Consider the following 20643-nt stretch of genomic DNA (forward strand, 5'->3'; position numbering starts at 1 on the left):
ACGTATCTATAATTTCTTATGTTCCATGCTAGTTTTATGACAATACTCACATGTTTTATACACACTTTACATCATTTATACGCATTTTCCGGCACTAACCTATTAACGAGATGCCGAAGCGCCGGTCCTCGTTTTGTGCGGTTTTTGGTTTCAGAAATCCTACACAGGAAATATTCTCGGAATTGGACGAAACGAACGCCCAGGGTCTTATTTTTCCACGGAGCTTCCAGAAGACCGAAGGAGATACGAAGTGGGGCCACGAGGTGGCGACACCACATGGCGGCGCGGCCAAGGAGGGGCCCCCGCCGCCCAATGGTGTGGGCCCCTCGTGAGCCTCCCGACTCTGCCCTTCCGCCTACTTATACACTCCGTCGTGAAAACCCTATTACCGAGAGCCACGATACGGAAAATGTTACAGAGACGCCGCCGCCGCCAATCCCATCTCGGGGGATTCAGGAGATCGCCTCCAGCACCCTGCCGGAGAGGGGAATCATCACCCGGAGGACTCTACATCACCATGATCGCCTCCGGACTGATGTGTGAGTAGTTCATCCTTGGACTATGGATCCATAGCAGTAGCTAGATGGTTGTCTTCTCCTCATGTGCTATCATGTTTAGATCTTGTGAGCTGCCTATCATGATCAAGATCGTCTATTTGTAATGCTACATGTTGTGTTTGTTGGGATCCGATGAATATGGAATACAATGTCAAGTTGATTATTGATCTATCATATATGTGTTGTTTATGTTCTTGCATGCTCTCCGTTGCTAGTAGAGGCTCTGGCCAAGTTGATACTTGTGACTCCAAGAGGGAGTATTTATGCTCGATAGTGGGTTCATGCCTCCATTGAATCCGGGACGAGTGACGGAAAGTTCTAAGGTTGTGGATGTGCTCGTTGCCACTAGGGATAAAACATCAATGCTTTGTCTAAGGATATTTGTGTTGATTACATTACGCACCATACTTAATGCAATTGTCCGTTGTTTGCAACTTAATACCGGAAGGGGTGCGGATGCTAACCCGAAGGTGGACTTTTTAGGCATAGATGCATGCTGGATAGCGGTCTATGTACTTTGTCGTAATGCCCTAATTAAATCTCATAGTAGTCATCATGATATGTATGTGCATTGTTATGCACTCTCTATTTGTCAATTGCCCAACTGTAATTTGTTCATCCAACATACTATTTATCTTATTGGAGAGACACCACTAGTGAACTGTGGACCTCGGTCCATTCTTTTACATCTGAAATACAATCTACTGCAAACTCTGTTCTTTGTTGTTCTTCGCAAACAAACATCATTTTACACACCATACGTTTAATCCTTTGTTTACAGCAAGCCGGTGAGATTGACAACCTCACTGTTAAGTTGGGGCAAAGTATTTTGATTGTGTTGTGCAGGTTCCACGTTGGCGCCGGAATCCCGGGTGTTGCGCCGCACTACACTCCTTCACCAACAACCTTCACGTGGCCTTCATCTCCTACTGGTTCGATAACCTTGGTTTCTTACTGAGGGAAAACTTGCTGCTGTACGCATCACACCTTCCTCTTGGGGTTCCCAACGGACTCGTGTCTCACGCGCCATCAAGCAATTTTTCTGGCGCCGTTGCCGGGGAGATCAAGACACGCTGCAGGGGAGTCTCCCACATCCAATCTCTTTACTTTGTTTTTGTCTTGCTTTACTTTATTTTATTTCCTGCTTTGTTTGCTTTCTCTATATCAAAAATACAAAAAAATTAGTTACTTGCTTTATTTTATTTACTGTCTTGTTTGCATTCTTTATATTGAAAACACAAAAAATTAGTTACTTGCATTTACTTTATTTAGTTTGCTTTATTTACTACTGTTAAAATGAATACTCCTGAGAACACTAAGTTGTGTGATTTCACTAGCACAAATAATAATGATTTCCTATGCACACCTATTGCTCCACCTGCTGCTACAGCAGAATTTTATGAAATTAAACCTGCTTTACTAAATCTTGTTATGAGAGAGCAATTTTCTGGTGTTAGTTCTGATGATGCTGCTGCCCATCTTAATAATTTTGTTGAACTTTGTGAAATGCAAAAGTATAAGGATGTAGATGGTGACATTATAAAACTGAAATTGTTTCCTTTCTCCTTAAGAGGAAGAGCTAAAGATTGGTTGCTATCTTTGCCTAAGAATAGTATTGATTCATGGACTAAATGTAAGGATGCTTTCATTGGTAGATATTATTGATGACCCACAAGTATAGGGGGTGTATCGTAGTATCTTAGATAAGTAAGAATGTCGATCCCAACGAGGAGCAGAAGGTGTTGACAAGCAGTTTCGATGAAGGATTCACTGTAAATGCTCACAGACAAGTATTCGGGGGTTTTTGATGTAACGAGATGAATAAGGTACGAGTAAGTAAAGTGCGAGAGTAATAATTGCAGCGAGTGGCCCAATCCTTTTTAGCACAAAGGACAAGCCGGTTTGTTTACTTATAATAACCAAACGTTCTCGAGGACACACGGGATTTTAGTCTAGTGCTTTCGCTACATACAGACTAATTAATCTTCATTGTTTTGATAAGTGTTGTGTGGGTGAACCTATGCTAATGTACCGCCCTTCCTAGGACTAATACATACTTGTGATTATACCCCTTGCAAGCATCCGCAACTACAAGAAAGTAATTAAGATAAATCTAACCACGAGCCTTAAACTCGAGATCCTCGCTATCCCTCCTCGCATCGATATACCAACGGGGGCTCGGGTTTCGTCACTCCAGACAACCCCGCAATTGGCAAACGAGTACAAGATGCATTCCCCTAGGCCCGTAAAGGTGAAGTGTCGTGTAGTCGACGTTCACACGACACCACTAGAAGAATAACACCACAACTTAAATATCATAACATTGAATATTACTCAACCATACTTCACTACTAACATTTAGACTTCACCCATGTCCTCAAGAACTAAACGAACTACTCACGAGACATCATATGGAACATGATCAGAGGTGATATGATGATGAATAACAATCTGAACATAAACCTTGGTTCAACGGTTTCACTCAATAGCATCAATAACAAGTAGAAATCAACACCGGGAGAGTTTCCCCTATCAAACAATCAAGATCAAACCCAAATTGTTACAGCGGTGACGGCGTGCAGCGGTGGAGACGGCGGTGATGATGATGAAGATGATGATGATGGTGATGGAGATGATGTCCAGCTCGATGACGGTGACGATGGCGTCGATTTCCCCCTCCGGGAGGCAATTTTCCCGGCGGATCTCAGCCTGCCGGAGAGCTCTTTTCTCTCTGGTGTTCTCCGCCCCGCAGAGGCGGCTGTGGCTCTTCGCGATGTACCCCTGGAGCTTAGGTTTTCGGGACGAAGGCGTACGCGAAGAAAAGGAGGCGAGAGGGGGCTGTGGGCCCCCTCCTCACTGGGCGGCGCGGCCAGGCCTTGGGCCGCGCCGGCCTATGGGGTGGGCCCACCTCGGGTCCCCTCGGCTCCCCCTTCTGGCTCCCTTCGTCTTCTAGAAAAATAGGATTTTTCATATAATTTCCGTCAACTGTTGATCTTCCGAAATATTGCATTCTGACGGCGCTTTTTCCAGCAGAATCCTGACTCTGGTGCGCGATCCTCCAATAATCATGAAACATGCAAAATAGATGAAATAACATAAGTATTATCTCCAAATATGAAATATATCAATGAATAGCAGAAAATTATGATATAAAATAGTGATGCAAATTGGACGTATCAACTCCCCCAAGCTTAGACTTCGCTTGTCCCCAAGCGAAACTGAACTCGGTAAACAGGACCACATGTTTATGGAGTGAAGAGTCGATAAATCAAATACGGAAAAGAAGCATCATATTCATTCACACAAGACATTCTAGTGAACAACTTCCTCATATAACTCAACTTGAAACAAGTATAAGGTAATCACAAATAAAGGTGCATAAGAAATCATAGTTGGTGATGGCAAACTTCGTTCTTGGTCGGAGAACAATTAACAGGTTATTCTTATCTATCGAGCAGCGCTCTCATGTTAAAATTTATATGGCTCATTCTGCATACTCAATCATAATGATCATTGATAACTTTCAAAGCTATATTCATTCAGATAAAACTTGTACTAAACAAGGAAGAGTAAAAGACATGATGAAGCAAATAACAATATAATGGTTTGATCACAACAACTCAAATGCTTGCTTGAGATGGAGGGAAATAGGTTTACTGACTCAACATAAAGTAAAATACAGGCCCTTCGCAGAGGGAAACAGGAATTAAATCATGTGCTAGAGCTTTTTCAGTTTTGAAATCATATAAAGAGAATAAAAGTAATATTTTGAGAGGTGTTTGTTGTTGTCAACGACTGGTAGCGGGTACTCTAACCCCCTTGCCAGACAAACTCCCGAAGAGCGGCTCCCATTAAGGCATTTTCATTTTGGGTGGCACCCCTTCCAACCTTACTTTCACAAACCATGGCTAACCGAATCCTCGGGTGCCTGCCAACAATCTCATACCATGAAGGAGTGCCTTTTTATTTTAGTTTTATTTAGATTACACTCCTCCCAACCTTTGCTTTCTCAAGCCATGGCTAATCGAATCCTCGGGTGCCGTCCAACAATCACATACCATGGAGGAGTGTCTATTTGTAGTATCATGAAGGTTAATTAATCGGGGCTGGGAACCCCATTACCAGCTCTTTTTGCAAAATTATTGGATAAGTGGATGAAGCCACTAGTCCATTGGTGAAAGTTGCCCAACAAGATTGAAAGATAAAACACCACATACTTCCTCATGAGCCATAAAACATTGACACAAATAAGAGATGATAAATTTTGAATTGTTTAAAGGTAGCACACGAAGTATTTACTTGGAATGGCAGGAAGTACCATGTAGTAGGTAGATATGGTGGACACAAATGGCATAGGTTTGGGTTGAGGTTTGGATGCACGAGAAGCATTCCCTCTCAGTACAGGTCTTTGGCTAGCAAGGTTAATTAGCAAGCATAAAATTTGAGGGAAACAAACGAATATACATGTGATAGAGACAATCATGCATCTTTCTTGTAAGCACAAACAATTTTAACTTCAGAATAATAAGCTATGAGCTAACAAGAAAGGAAGACAATGAAACAACTATATATATTTCTCTTTTCTACTTAAACCTCAAGGTGTTGTTGCTATTGACCAATGCTAAGTTTGCCAAAACCAAATAGATTTACTCAATGCTCCCAAAGTGGTACCAATACTAAAATCAAGATCAATCATATAATAGAGGTTGCAAGCTAAAATAAGGTGTGCAATATGTAAATGATAAGACTTCTCATTAATATTTCATAACGATAACTCACACCAAGGGATACATAGACAACCGACTAAAGGAGAGATACTTCCACACCGCAACCCATCTTATATGATAACTTCCCTACTCATGATATGACACTACTTGATAGTAAAAAGTAAAAGGTAGTGATGATGTGATACCGCGGCACTCCCCCAAGCTTGGAACAAACCAAGGGGATGCCAATACCGATGATGAATTAATCCTTTGGCGATGGTGGTGATGAACTCCTCCCGCGCTTCTTACAGATCTCCTTCGACTTCGGTTTCTCGGCTTGGCAATTCCGCACTAAGACTCGAAGAGATTCATTGTTATCTGAAGTTGGCGGTGGCGACCTTGTGATGGGTATCGAGTAATATTCCAGCATTCTACGGAGTCGGTAATTCTCCTCCCGGAGTATCTCCACTTCTCTTCTTAGAGCCCGGTATTGACCACAAAACTCATCGGTAGTCCGTAGAGCTTCTTCCAGCACAGGGAAAGAGTCGAGGCCAAGAGCAGGTGGTAAGGGTCCCTGCAAGTTATGAGAGAAAGAACGTCGAGTGTCAACAAATCCCACCAAGATTTGCTTACTCCCAACAGCTTGTTGCTCTTGTTTTGATGAGACCCTTTTCACTTCTTCCTTCGAAAGCTCTTTGCCCTTGTTGTTGAAGGCCATGGTGCTCCTAGATTGAAAATAGATCCTGGCAGAAACAGCTCGAAACAAAACACGTCGAGAAAACGATATACGGACCTCCAGGGGTCCGGGGGATTATATAGCAGGAATTTTTATGCCATAAGGAAAGTACCAGGTCGAACCGGAGTCGGAAAGAGGCGACGAGGCGGCCAGCTCATAGGGCGGCGCGGGCCAAGGCCTGGCCGCGCCGGCCTATGGGGGCACGCCCTCGCGCGTCTCCTCCACTCCGTTTCGATCTCGTAATTTTTCATATTTTCCAAAAACAGCAAAAATATTGTTCGGAAAGTAAATCGCGAACTTTTTATTACTTGTGCTGTTACCTATTCAAAGTCGAGTTCTGGCGAACTGTCAATTTGACCTTTGATGAAAGCCTCTGGTGTTTCCACTCGAATAACATCAACATCTATATTATAAGAATCACCTGAGATATAATGCTTGAGTCTTTGTCCATTCACCACTTGCGTGGCATTGCCTTGGAGAGAACTAATTTTAATTGCTTCTGAACGATACACCTCCTCAACAACATATGGTCCTTCCCATTTTGAGAGTAATTTCCCGCAAAGAATCTGAGACGAGACCGATACAATAGGACTTTATCCCCAATATTAAACTCTCTTTTGATAATCCTTCTATCATGCCATTTCTTAACTTTCTCTTTAAAGAGTTTAGCATTTTCATAAGCTTCACTTCTCCATTCATCTAGAGAACTTTATTGCAGCAACCACTTATTACCGGCTAGTTTAGGATCTTTATTTAGTTCTCTAACAGCCCAATAAGCTTTGTGCTCTAGTTCTAAAGGTAAATGACAAGCTTTTCCATAAACCATTTTATAAGGTGACATTCCCATGGGGTTTTTATAAGCAGTTCTATAAGCCCATAGTGCTTCCTTCAATTTACTAGCCCAATTCTTTCTAGTTTTATTAACGAGTCTTTTGCACGATAGATTTAATTTCTCTATTTGATAGTTCTACTTGCCCACTAGTTTGAGGATGATAAGCGGAAGCAATTCTATGATTAATACCATATTTAGCAAGAGTTTTTCTAAAACCACCATGAATAAAATGAGAACCTCCATCTGTCATAATATATCTAGGAACTCCAAATCTAGGAAAAATAATGTCTAAAAGCATTCTTAAAGAGGTCTCACCATCAGCACTTTTTGTAGGTATGGCTTCCACCCATTTAGTAAGATAATCAACAGCAACAAGTATATGAGTGTTACCTTCTGAAGAGGGAAAAGGTCCCATGAAGTCAAATCCCCAACAATCAAACGGTTCAATAACAAGAGTGTAATTCATAGGCATTTCATTGCGTCTGGAGATATTACCAACCCTTTGACATTCATCACAAGATAAAATAAACTTCCTTGCATCTTTGAAGAGAGTTGGCCAATAAAAACCTGATTGTAGAACCTTTTGCGCGGTTCTATCTCCGGCGTGATGTCCTCCATAAGCACTACCATGACATTTACTCAATATCTCTTGTTGCTCATATTCGGGAACACATCTTCGCAGAATACCATCCACTCCTTCTTTATATAAGTGTGGGTCATCCCAAAAATAATGCCTCAAGTCATAAAAGAATTTCCTCCTTTGTTGAGCTGAAAAGGTTGGAGGCAAGTACTTGGAAACAATAAAGTTAGCATAATCAGCATACCAAGGACTGTCTCGCGAGCTCACCTTTATTACAGCCAATTGTTCATTTGGAAAACTATCATTAACAGGAACAGGATCATAGGCAATATTTTCTAATCTAGACAAATTATCAGCAACAGGATTATCAAGACCTTTCCTATCTACAATATGTAAATCAAATTCTTGCAAATGAAGTACCCATCTAATAAGCCTTGGCTTAGCATCTTTCTTTTGCATAAGGTATCCGATTGCAGCATGATCAAGTATGAATAGTAACTTTTGAATCAACGATATAAGATCTAACCTTATCACAAGCAAAGACTACAGCTAAAAATTCTTTTTCAGTAGTAGCATAATTTCTTTGAGCAGCATCAAGAGTTTTACTAGCATAATGAATAACATTCAGTTTTTTATCTACTCGTTGTCCAAGAACAGCGCCTACAGCAAAATCACTAGCATCACACATAATTTCAAATGGTAAGTTCCAATCAGGAGGTTCAACTATAGGGGCAGTTGTTAAGGGTTTCTTTAGAGTTTCAAAAGCTTCCTTACAATCATCATCAAAAACAAAAGGTACATCTTTTTGAAGAAGATTAGTAAGAGGCTTTGAAATCTTGGAGAAGTCTTTAATAAACCTCCTATAAAACCCAAGCATGACCAAGAACACTACGAATACCTTTAACATCCCTAGGATAGGGCATCTTCTCAATGGCTTCAACTTTAGCTCTATCAACTTCAATACCTTTCTCGGAAATTTTATGTCCCAATACAATTCCTTCATTAACCATAAAGTGACATTTCTCCCAATTAAGAACAAGGTTAGTTTCTTCACATCTCTGCAAAACTTTATCAAGGTTCCGCAAGCAATTATCAAAAGAATTTCCATAGACGGAAAAATTGTCCATGAATACCTCTACAATACTCTCACAAAAGCCATGAAAAATAGCAGACATGCATCTTTGAAAAGTAGCAGGAGCATTACATAAACCAAAAGGCATACGCCTATAAGCATAAGTTCCATAGGGACAAGTGAAAGTGGTTTTCTCTTGATCTTTAGTTTTAACAAGCAATTTGTGAAAACCTGAATAACCATCAAGAAAGCAAAAATGAGTATTTTTAGATAACCTTTCTAACATTTGATCAATAAAAGGCAAAGGGTAATGATCTTTCTTAGTAACCTTATTAACTTTTCGATAATCAATGCACATTCTATACCCTACAACTACTCTTTGAGGTATGAGCTCATCATTATCATTAGGCACAACAGATCATTCCTCCTTTCTTAGGAACACAATGCACAGGACTAACCCATCTACTATCAGCAATAGGATATATAATACCAGCTTCAAGGAGTCTTAATACCTCATTTCTTACCACATCCTTCATCTTAGGAATTAGACGACGCTGAGGTTCAACAACAGGCTTCGCATCATCTTCCATATTAATGGCGTGTTAGCAAATAGAGGGAGAAATCCCCTTCAAGTCATCAAGAGTGTAGCCAATAGCACCTCGGTGTTTCTTCAGTATTTCCAATAACCTTTCTTCTTCAAACTCGAAAGCTTAGAACTAATAATAACAGGATATATTTTCTTATCATCAATATGAGCATATTTAAGATTATCACGCAATGGTTTTAAATCAAAGACAGGATCTTCCTTTGGTGGTGGTGTTGTACCCAGATCTTCCACCGGTAAATCATGCTTAAGAATAGGTTGACGAAGGAAAATTTCATCAAGCTCATCTCTTTCTTCCCTAAAAACTTCACTCTCACTATTCTCCAAATGTTGCTGCAAAGGATTACTAGGAGCAAGAGCAATAGATGCACACTTGTTCAACTTTAAAATCACTATTAGGCGAATCAATTTTATAAGGAGTTTTGGTAAATTTAGAGAAGTTAAACTCATAAGATTCACCAACAAATTTAGTCAAAATTTTCTCTTTCTTGCAATCTATAATAGCTCCACAAGTATTTAGAAAAGGTCTACCAAAAATGATAGGACAATATTTACTAGAAGCAGAACCAAGTACCAAAAAGTCAGCAGGATATTTAATCTTACCACATAGAACTTCCACATCTCGAACAATACCAATTGGAGAAATAGTTTCTCTATTAGCCAGCCGAATAACCACATCAATATCTTCAAGTTCACAAGAACCAATTTCGTGCATAATATCCGTGTAAAGCTCATAAGGAATAGCACTAATACATGCACCAATATCACATAAACCATAATAACAATGATCACTAATTCTAACAGATAGCATAGGAACACTAGCTTGCTTGGACTTATTAGGATGTGAAACAATATTAGAGGCATCTTCATAGAAAATAATATGACCATCCTCCACATTTTCAGTCACAAGATCTTTAACAATTGCAACAGCAGGTTCAACTTTTATTTGTTCTTCAGGTTCTATAGGTTTCTTTTCACTTTTATGAACCGCACTATTTATAACAGAGTACTCCTTCATTTTAGCAGGGAAAGGAGTTTTTTCAATATAAGCTTCAGGAATAACATGATCAACAGTTTCAACTACAACACATTTATTTATAGATGAATCAATTTTATCTTTATACGGTTCATGATACTTATCAAAGTTCTTCTTAGGCAATTCATAATGAGAAGCAAAAGCTTTATAAAGATTTGCAAGCAACTTTAGAATCAAGACCATAAGTAGCACTCATATTACGAAATTTATCAAGTATCCATAAAAGCTTCAATGCATTTATAATCATAATTTATACCCGATTCTCTATCCTTGTCGTTCTCCCATCCTTCAGCATTTTCTTGGATCCGATTAAGAAGGTCCCTTTTAAACTCTTCCTTGTTGCGTGTAAATGATCCAGAACAAGAAGTATCCAAGCAAGGTCTTCTCTTGAAAAGAAAGTCTTGCATAAAAATTATCAATAATAATATTACCAGGAAGCTCATGAATGGGGCATTTGAGCATTAAAGACTTCAATCTCCCCCACGCTTGGGCAATACTCTCTCCTTCATGAGGCCAAAAATTATATATGCGATTCCGATCTTTGTGAATCTCACTTGGAGGATAGAACTTAGAATAAAACCGGGGCACAATATCATTCCATTCAAGAGAATCCCCATTATCCAAGAATTTATACCAATGCGCCGCTTACCGGACAGACGATATTGAGAATAGTTTCTTCCTCACTTCATCCATAGCAATACCTGCACACTTGAATAAACCGCATAATTCATGTAAGAACAAGTAAATGATCTCCGGGGTGGACAGTTCCATCCCCTGTATAACGGTTATCCACTACACGTTCAATAATTTTCATAGGTATTTTGTATGGTATTTCTTCCTTACCTGGCGCCCCATCCACTACCTTTGCAGTAGTAGTAGATTTCCCAAATAAACACTCAAGAGAAGATCTCTACATAATGAATTATAGCAGCAGGCAGAAATAAAATCAGCACAAACAGTAGAAATTTCCCTTACCAATTCCACTTACCAATAGCGCTTCACTCCCCGGCAACGGCGCCAGAAAATAGTCTTGATGACCCACAAGTATAGGGGTGTATCGTAGTATCTTTGATAAGTAAGAATGTCGATCCCAACGAGGAGCAGAAGGTGTTGACAAGCAGTTTCGATGAAGGATTCACTGTAAATGCTCACAGACAAGTATTCAGGGGGTTTTGATGTAACAGAAGAATAAGGTACGAGTAAGTAAAGTGCGAGAGTAATAATTGCAGCGAGTGGCCCAATCCTTTTTAGCACAAAGGACAAGCCGGTTTGTTTACTTATAATAACCAAACGTTCTCAAGGACACACGGGATTTTAGTCTAGTGCTTTCGCTACATACAACTAATTAATCTTCATTGTTTTGATAAGTGTTGTGTAGGTGAACCTATGCTAATGTACCGCCCTTCCTAGGACTAATACATACTTGTGATTATACCCCTTGCAAGCATCCGCAACTACAAGAAAGTAATTAAGATAAATCTAACCACAGCCTTAAACTCTGAGATCCTGCTATCCCTCCTCGCATCGATATACCAACGGGGGCTCGGGTTTCGTCACTCCGGCAACCCCGCAATTGGCAAACGAGTACAAGATGCATTCCCCTAGGCCCATAAAGGTGAAGTGTCGTGTAGTCGACGTTCACACGACACCACTAGAAGAATAACACCACAACTTATCATAACATTGAATATTACTCAACCATTACTTCACTACTAACATTTAGACTTCACCCATGTCCTCAAGAACTAAACGAACTACTCACGAGACATCATATGGAACATGATCAGAGGTGATATGATGATGAATAACAATCTGAACATAAACCTTGGTTCAACGGTTTCACTCAATAGCATCAATAACAAGTAGAAATCAACACCGGGAGAGTTTCCCCTATCAAACAATCAAGATCAAACCCAAATTGTTACAGCGGTGACGGCGTGCAGCGGTGGAGACGGCGGTGATGATGATGAAGATGATGATGATGGTGATGGAGATGATGTCCAGCTCGATGACGGTGACGATGGCGTCGATTTCCCCCTCCGGGAGGGAATTTCCCCGGCGGATCTCAGCCTGCCGGAGAGCTCTTTTCTCTCGGTGTTCTCCGCCCCGCGAGGCGGCCGTGGCTCTTCGCGATGTACCCCCGGATCTTAGGTTTTCGGGACGAAGGCGTACGCGAAGAAAAGGAGGCGAGAGGGGGCTGTGGGCCCCCTCCTCACAGGGCGGCGCGGCCAGGCCTTGGGCCGCGCCGGCCTATGGGGTGGGCCCACCTCGGGTCCCCTCGGCTCCCCTTCTGGCTCCCTTCGTCTTCTGGGAAAAATAGGATTTTTCATATAATTTCCGTCAACTCGTTGATCTTCCGAAATATTGCATTCTGACGGCGCTTTTTCCAGCAGAATCCTGACTCCGGTGCGCGATCCTCCAATAATCATGAAACATGCAAAATAGATGAAATAACATAAGTATTATCTCCAAATATGAAATATATCAATGAATAGCAGCAAATTATGATATAAAATAGTGATGCAAATTGGACGTATCAATTATCCTCCCGCTAAAATTATATCTTTGAGAAGTAGCATAATGAATTTTAAGCAATTGGATAATGAACATGTTGCTCAAGCATGGGAAAGAATGAAATCTTTGGTAAAGAATTGCCCTACCCATGGACTAACTACTTGGATGATCATCCAAACCTTTTATGCAGGATTGAATTTTTCTTCGCGTAACCTATTGGATTCAGCTGCTGGAGGTACTTTTATGTCCATCACTTTGGGGGCGGCAACAAAGCTTCTTGATAATATGATGATCAATTACTCTGAATGGCACACCGAAAGGACTCCACAAGGTAAGAAGGTAAATTCTGTTAAAGAAACCTCCTCCTTGAATGATAAGATTGATGTTATTATGTATATGCTTGTGAATGGTAGATCTAATGTTGATCCTAATAATGTTCCTTTAGCTTCATTGGTTGCTCAAGAAGAACATGTTGATGTGAACTTCATTAAAAGTAATAATTTCAACAACAATGCTTATAGTAATAATTCTGGTAACAACTATAGGCCATATCCTTCTAATAATGGTAATGGTTATGGTAATTCTTATGGTAATTCTTACAACAATATTAGAAGTGTACCCTCTGGTCTTGAAGCCATGCTTAAAGAATTTATTAGTACACAAACTGCTTTTAACAAATCTGTTGAAGAAAAGCTTGGTAAAATTGATATTCTTGCTTCTAAGGTTGATAGTCTTGCCGCTGATGTTGATCTTTTAAAATTGAAAGTTATGCCTAAAGAAGATAAAGATATTAATTCATTTGCTACAGCAAACGCTATCCAAGTTCGAATTAATGAAAATATTAGATTGATGGCTGAATTGCATGCTAGGAGGGAAAGAGAAGAAAAATTTGCTAAAGAGAATAATGTAGCTAAAGTTTGGACTATTACCACCACTAGTAATGTTGATGCTTCACATGTTGCTAAACCTCCTACTATAAATGGCAAAATAATTGGTGTTAGCAATGTTTCTACTCCTAGTGCAAAGCGTGCAAAATTGCCTGAAACTGCTAAAACTGCTGAAACTGCTTGTGATAAAACTGCTGAAATTTTTCAAAATATTGGGGACAATGATCCCATTGCTTTAGATCATAATGGTTTAGATTTTGATGATTGTCATATCTCTGAAGTTATTAAGTTCTTACAAAAACTTGCTAGAAGTCCTAATGCTAGTGCTATAAATTTGGCCTTTACAAAACATATTACAAATGCTCTCATAAAAGCTAGAGAAGATAAATTAAAACTTGAAACTTCTATTCCTAGAAAGTTGGAAGATGGTTGGGAGCCCATCATTAAAATGAGGGTCAATGATTTTGATTGTAATTCTTTATATGATCTTGGTGCAAGTATTTCTGTTATGCCTAAGAAACTCTATGATATGCTTGAATTGCCACCATTGAAAAATTGTTATTTGGAAGTTAATCTCGCTGATAATTCTATAAAGAAACCTTTGGGGAGGATTAATAATGTTCACATTACGGTTAACAATAACCTTGTCCCCGTTGATTTTGTTGTCTTGGATATTGAATGCAATGCATCTTGTCCCATTATTTTGGGAAGACCCTTTCTTCGAACTGTTGGTGCTATTATTGATATGAAGGAAGGAAATATTAAATATCAATTCCCGCTCAAGAAAGGTATGGAACACTTCCCTAGAAAGAGAATGAAGTTACCTTTTGATTCTATTATTAGAAAAAATTATGATGTTGATGCTTCATCTCTCGATAATACTTGATTCACACTTTCTGCGCCTAGGTGAAAGGCGTTAAAGAAAAGCGCTTATGGGAGACAACCCATTATTTTACTACTGCACTTTTGTTTTATATTTGTGTCTTGGAAGTTGTTACTACTGTAGCAACCTCTTCTTATCTTTATTTTATTGCATTGTTGTGCCAAGTAAAGTCTTTGATAGTAAGCTTAATACTAGATTTGGGTTACTGCGCAGAAACAGATTTCTTGCTGTCACGAATTTGAGTAGACCTCTCTGTAGATAACTCAGAAAAATCTGCCAATTTTCGTGTGTGATCCTCAGATATGTACGCAACTTTCATTAAATTTGAGCTTTTTCATCTGAGCAAGTTAAGTGCCCCTGAAAAATTCGTCTTTACGGACTGTTCTGTTTTGACAGATTCTGCCTTTTATTTCGCATGCCTCTTTTGCTATGTTGAATGGATTTCTTTGTTCCATTAACTTTCAGTAGCTTTGTGCAATGTTCAGAAGTGTTAAGAATGATTATGTCACCTCTGAATATGTGAATTTTTTATTATGCACTAACTCTCTAATGAGTTTGTTTTGAGTTTGGTGTGGAGGAAGTTTTCAAGGGTCAAGAGAGGAGGATGATACAATATGATCAAGAAGAGTGAAAAGTCTAAGCTTGGGGATGCCCCTGTGGTTCATCCCTGCATATTTCAAGAAGACTCAAGCATCTAAGCTTGGGGATGCCCAAGGCATCCCCTTCTTCATCGACAACTTATCAGGTCACCTCTAGTGAAACTATATTTTTATTCCGTCACATCTCATGTGCTTTACTTGGAGCGTCTGTATGTCTTTGTTTTTGTTTTTGTTTGAATAAAATCGGATCCTACAATTCTTTGTTTGGGAGAGAGACACGCTCCGCTCGTTCATATGAACACTGGTGTTTTTAGCTTTACTTTTAATGTTCATGGCGAAGGCTGAAACTGCTTCGTTCATTGTTATATGGTTGGAAACAGAAAATGCTTCATGTGGTAATTGGTATATTGTCTTGAATAATTTGATACTTGGCAATTGTTGTGCTCAAATAGATCATGTTTAAGCTCTTGCATCATGTACTTTGCACCTATTAATGAAGAACTACCATAGAGCTTGTTGAAATTTAGTTTGCATGATTGGTCTCTCTAAAGTCTAGATATTTTCTGGTGAAGTGTTTGAACAACAAGGAGACAGAGTAGAGTCTTATAATGCTTGCAATATGTTCTTATGTAAGTTTTGATGTACCGGTTCATACTTGTGTTTGCTTCAAACAACCTTGCTAGCCAAAGCCTTGCACTGAGAGGGAATACTTCTCGTGCATCCAAATTCTTGAGCCAAAAACTATGCCATTTGTGTCCACCATACCTACCTACTATGTGGTATTTCTCTGCCATTTCAAAGTAAATTACTTGAGTGCTACCTTTAAAATTTCATTCCTTGTCTTTGCAATATATAGCTCATGGGAAAATAGCTTAAAAACTATTGTGGTATTGAATATGTTACTTATGTATCTTATTTCTTATAAGTTGCTTGTTGAGCGGTAACCATGTTTCTGGGGACGCCATCAACAATTACACCTTTGTTGAATATCATGTGAGTTGCTATGCATGTTCGTCTTGTCTGAAGTAAGGGTGATTTATCATGATTAAATGGTTTGAGTATGCATATTGTTAGAGAAGAACATTTGGCCGCTAACTAAAGCCATGAATCATGGTGGAAGTTTCAGTTTGGACATTAATCATCAATCTCTTATGAGAATATTATCTATTGTTGAATGCTTATGCATTAAAGAGGAGTCCATTATTTGTTGTCCCGGTATGAATGTCCTTAGTTGAGATCTATCAAAAACGAGAAATCAAATGCGATCTATCTCCTTGGACCTTTGTACAGGCGGCATAGAGGTACCCCTTTGTGACACTTGGTTGAAACATATGTTATGCAATGATAATCCATGTAAATCCAAGCTAATTAGGACAAGGTGCGAGCACTATTGGTATTCTATGCATGAGGCTTGCAACTTATAGGATGTCTTATGCATAACACATATGAATTATTACTACCGTTGACAAAATTGTTTCTATGTTTTCAAAATGAAAAGCTCTAGCACAAAAATAGTAATCCATGCTTCCCTCTGCGAAGGGCCTTTCTTTTACTTTATGTTGAGTCAGTTTACCTACTTCTTTCTATCTTAGAATCAAACACTTGTGTCAACTGTGTGCATTGATTCCTACATACTTGCTTATTTGCATTCATCATATTACTTTGTGTTGACAATCATCCATGAGATATACATGTTGAAGTTGAAAGCAACCGCTGAAACTTATATCTTCCTTTGTGTTGCTTCAAAACTTTCTACTAAGAATCTATTGCTTTATGAGTTAACTCCTATGCAAGTCTTATTGATGCTTGTCTTGAAAGTACTATTCATGAAAAGTCTTTGCTATATGGTTCAGCTTGTTTAAGTCATTGTCTTTACCATTGCTTCGAATCACTTCATTCATCTCATATGCTTTACAATAGTATTGATCAAGATTATGATAGCATGTCACTTCAGAAATTATCCTTGTTATCGTTTACCTACTCGAGGGCGAGTAGGAACTAAGCTTGGGGATACTTGATACATCTCAAACGTATCTATAATTTCTTATGTTCCATGCTAGTTCTATGACAATACTCACATGTTTTATACACACTTTACATCATTTATACACATTTTCCGGCACTAACCTATTAACGAGATGCCGAAGCGCTAGTTCCTGTTTTATGCTGTTTTTGGTTTCAGAAATCCTACACAGGAAATATTCTCGGAATTGGACGAAACGAACGCCCAGGGTCTTATTTTTCCACGGAGCTTCCAGAAGACCGAAGGCGATACGAAGTGGGGCCACGAGGTGGCGACACCACATGGCAGCGCGGGCAAGGAGGGGCCCGCGCTGCCTTATGGTGTGGGCCCCTCGTGAGCCTCCCGACTCTGCCCTTCCGCCTACTTATACTCTCCGTCGCGAAAACCCTATTACCGAGAGCCACGATACGGAAAAAGTTCCAGAGACGCCGCCGCCGCCAATCCCATCTTGGGGGATTCAGGAGATCGCCTCCGACATCCTGCCGGAGAGGGGAATCATCACCCGGAGGACTCTACATCACCATGATCGCCTTCGGACTGATGTGTGAGTAGTTCATCCTTGGACTATGGGTCCATAGCAGTAGCTAGATGGTTGTCTTCTCCTCATGTGCTATCATGTTTAGATCTTGTGAGCTGCCTATCATGATCAAGATCGTCTATTTGTAATGCTACATGTTGTGTTTGTTGGGATCCGATGAATATGGAATACAATGTCAAGTTGATTATTGATCTATCATATATGTGTTGTTTATGTTCTTGCATGCTCTCCGTTGCTAGTAGAGGCTCTGGCCAAGTTGATACTTGTGACTCCAAGAGGGAGTATTTATGCTCGATAGTGGGTTCATGCCTCCATTGAATCTCGGGACGATGGACGAGAAAGTTCTAAGGTTGTGGATGTGTTGTTGCCACTAGGGATAAAACATCAATGCTTTGTCTAAGGATATTTGTGTTGATTACATTACACACCATACTTAATGCAATTGTCTCGTTGTTTGCAACTTAATACCGGAAGGGGTGCGGATGCTAACCCGAAGGTGGACTTTTTAGGCACGGATGCATGCTCGGATAGCGGTCTATGTACTTTGTCGTAATGCCCTAATTAAATCTCATAGTAGTCATCATGATATGTATGTGCATTGTTATGCCCTCTCTATTTGTCAATTGCACAACTGTAATTTGTTCACCCAACATGCTATTTATCTTATTGGAGAGACACCACTAGTGAACTGTGGACCCCGGTCCATTCTTTTACATCTGAAATACAATCTACTGCAAACTTTGTTCTTTGTTGTTCTTCGCAAACAAACATCATTTTCCACACCATACGTTTAATCCTTTGTTTACAGCAAGCCGGTGAGATTGACAACCTCACTGTTAAGTTGGGGCAAAGTATTTTTATTGTGTTGTGCAGGTTCCACGTTGGCGCCGGAATCCCAGGTGTTGCGCCGCACTACACTCCTTCACCAACAACCTTCACGTGGCCTTCATCTCCTACTGGTTCGATAACCTTGGTTTCTTACTGAGGGAAAACTTGCTGCTGTACGCATCACACCTTCCTCTTGGGGTTCCCAACAGACGTGTGTCTCACGCGCCATCACCTATTCTTTCAGTTCCAGAGAAACCTCGACTCTAGTATGATTGGATACGCTGATGCTGGCTATTTATCTGATCCCCATAACGCCAGATCGCAGTCCGGCTTTGTGTTCCTACATGGTGGAACGGCCATATCATGGAAGTCTTCAAAACAGACTCTGGTTGCAACGTCCACCAATCATTCTGAAATAATCGCATTATATGAGGCATCACGCGAATGTGTGTGGATTCGCAGGATGATAAACCACATACAACAATCATGTGGAATTGGTTCTATCGAATCACCTACTATTATCTACGAAGATAATGCAGCTTGTGTTGCACAGATGCAAACAGGATACATCAAGAGCAATATCACCAAGCATATTGCCCCTAAGTTGTTTTATCTCCATGAACTCCAGAAGAGTGGGGAAATCAACATCTTGCAAGTCAAATCATGTGACAATTTCGCTGATCTATTTACGAAGCCTCTACCAACTTCAACATTCCAGAAATATATTCATGGAATTGGTATGCGACGGCTTCGAGATTTGCAAGATTCAGGGGGAGTATCTTTCTGAACTACCCCTGTTCAAAGCATCATATTATACTCTTTTTCCCTTAGTGAGTTTACTTTACAGGTTCTCATCAAGGTTTTTAATGAGGTAATATCAACATAAGATCATATGTCATACTATCCCTTTTCCCCACTGGGTTTTTTTTGGAAAGTATTCACGACATATTTATTGACCTCTATATTCTATGGATATACTTCATATTGAGTTAACAAAGGCAATAACCATAATATGTTGTACCATTTTCTCCTTATTTTCTCACTGGGTTTGAAGGAGTTTAAACAACATATCCTATACTATTCCTCATTTTTCTCACAGGTTTTTGGAGGACTCCTCACATTTTTCCCAATGGGTTTTTGGAGGAAACTATTTCAAGATGATGAAGATTCACAAGGACAAGCATAGATTAGGGGGAGTGTTAGAATTTAATTAGTCTTTAATTAAATGGGTTAATCCATGCTTGTAACTGCAATGTTTATAGCCACAAACCGTCATTAGGCGGTTATTCCCCGGAGCGACGCCTCCTAGGGAACCGACCTAATCACGTCTGTTCCTCCCTATATATATGTAAAATCTTCATCAATAAATACAAGTGATTTCATTCCAATCATTGTCTCTCTTTCTCTCTTCTAACTTTAACACAAACAAGTAATGGATACCGTATATAAAACTACAAGACGTTTTTAGACAATGAAACAAACAATCGGCAAAAAATAAACGTGGGTATTAGAGGACGGCGCGGCAGAGCGCGCTGGTCCATCTAGTACCCATCTATACAGTTTGGTCAACGAACGGCGCAAATCTCCAGGGGACTGTAGCGGCCACGATATCAGCTGTGCCCCATTTCGACCGCACCATCTGCGGGTCGCAATTCAAGGCGGTTGTTGAGAAGCGTGGCACCCGTTAACTGCCCTCCCGTTTCCAAGGCGGCCGTCGACGCCTCGATCCAAGACCACGGCCACGACTCACGAGCTTCTCCATCTCCAGCGTCTATTTATCTCCATCTATGCGTTCAGTTTAGGCCACACAAAGGAAGGAACAAAGAACGCCCTCTCTCGCTTCCATGGAGCTGCGCTCTGGTCGCCGGCTCCGCTCGTTGCCGCCGCCGCAAGCTGGACGGAGACCCACCCGCTGCAAGGGCTCCTCCGGCGGGGACGATGAGGACCGCATCGGCGCGCTCCCGGACGACCTACTCCTTCAGGTCATCGAGCGCCTAGGCTGCCCGCGCGCTGCCGCGCGCACGGGCATCCTCTCCAGCAGGTGGCGCGGCTTGTGGACCTGCATCCCCAGGGTCACGGTCACCCTCGACGACATCGAGCTCGGCGACCTCGAGGCGGCGCTGGCCCGTGCCGCCTGTGCTGGACTTCACCTCCTCGACATCAGCGTTGCTTACTGGCACGGTAAGGTGACCGCCTTCCAGGTCGAGACGGTTCTTGCTGCCGCCGATAGGCTCTCGCCAGTGGAGCT

This window comes from Lolium rigidum, chromosome 5 (assembly GCF_022539505.1).
Source record: "Lolium rigidum isolate FL_2022 chromosome 5, APGP_CSIRO_Lrig_0.1, whole genome shotgun sequence".
NCBI lineage: Eukaryota > Viridiplantae > Streptophyta > Magnoliopsida > Poales > Poaceae > Lolium > Lolium rigidum.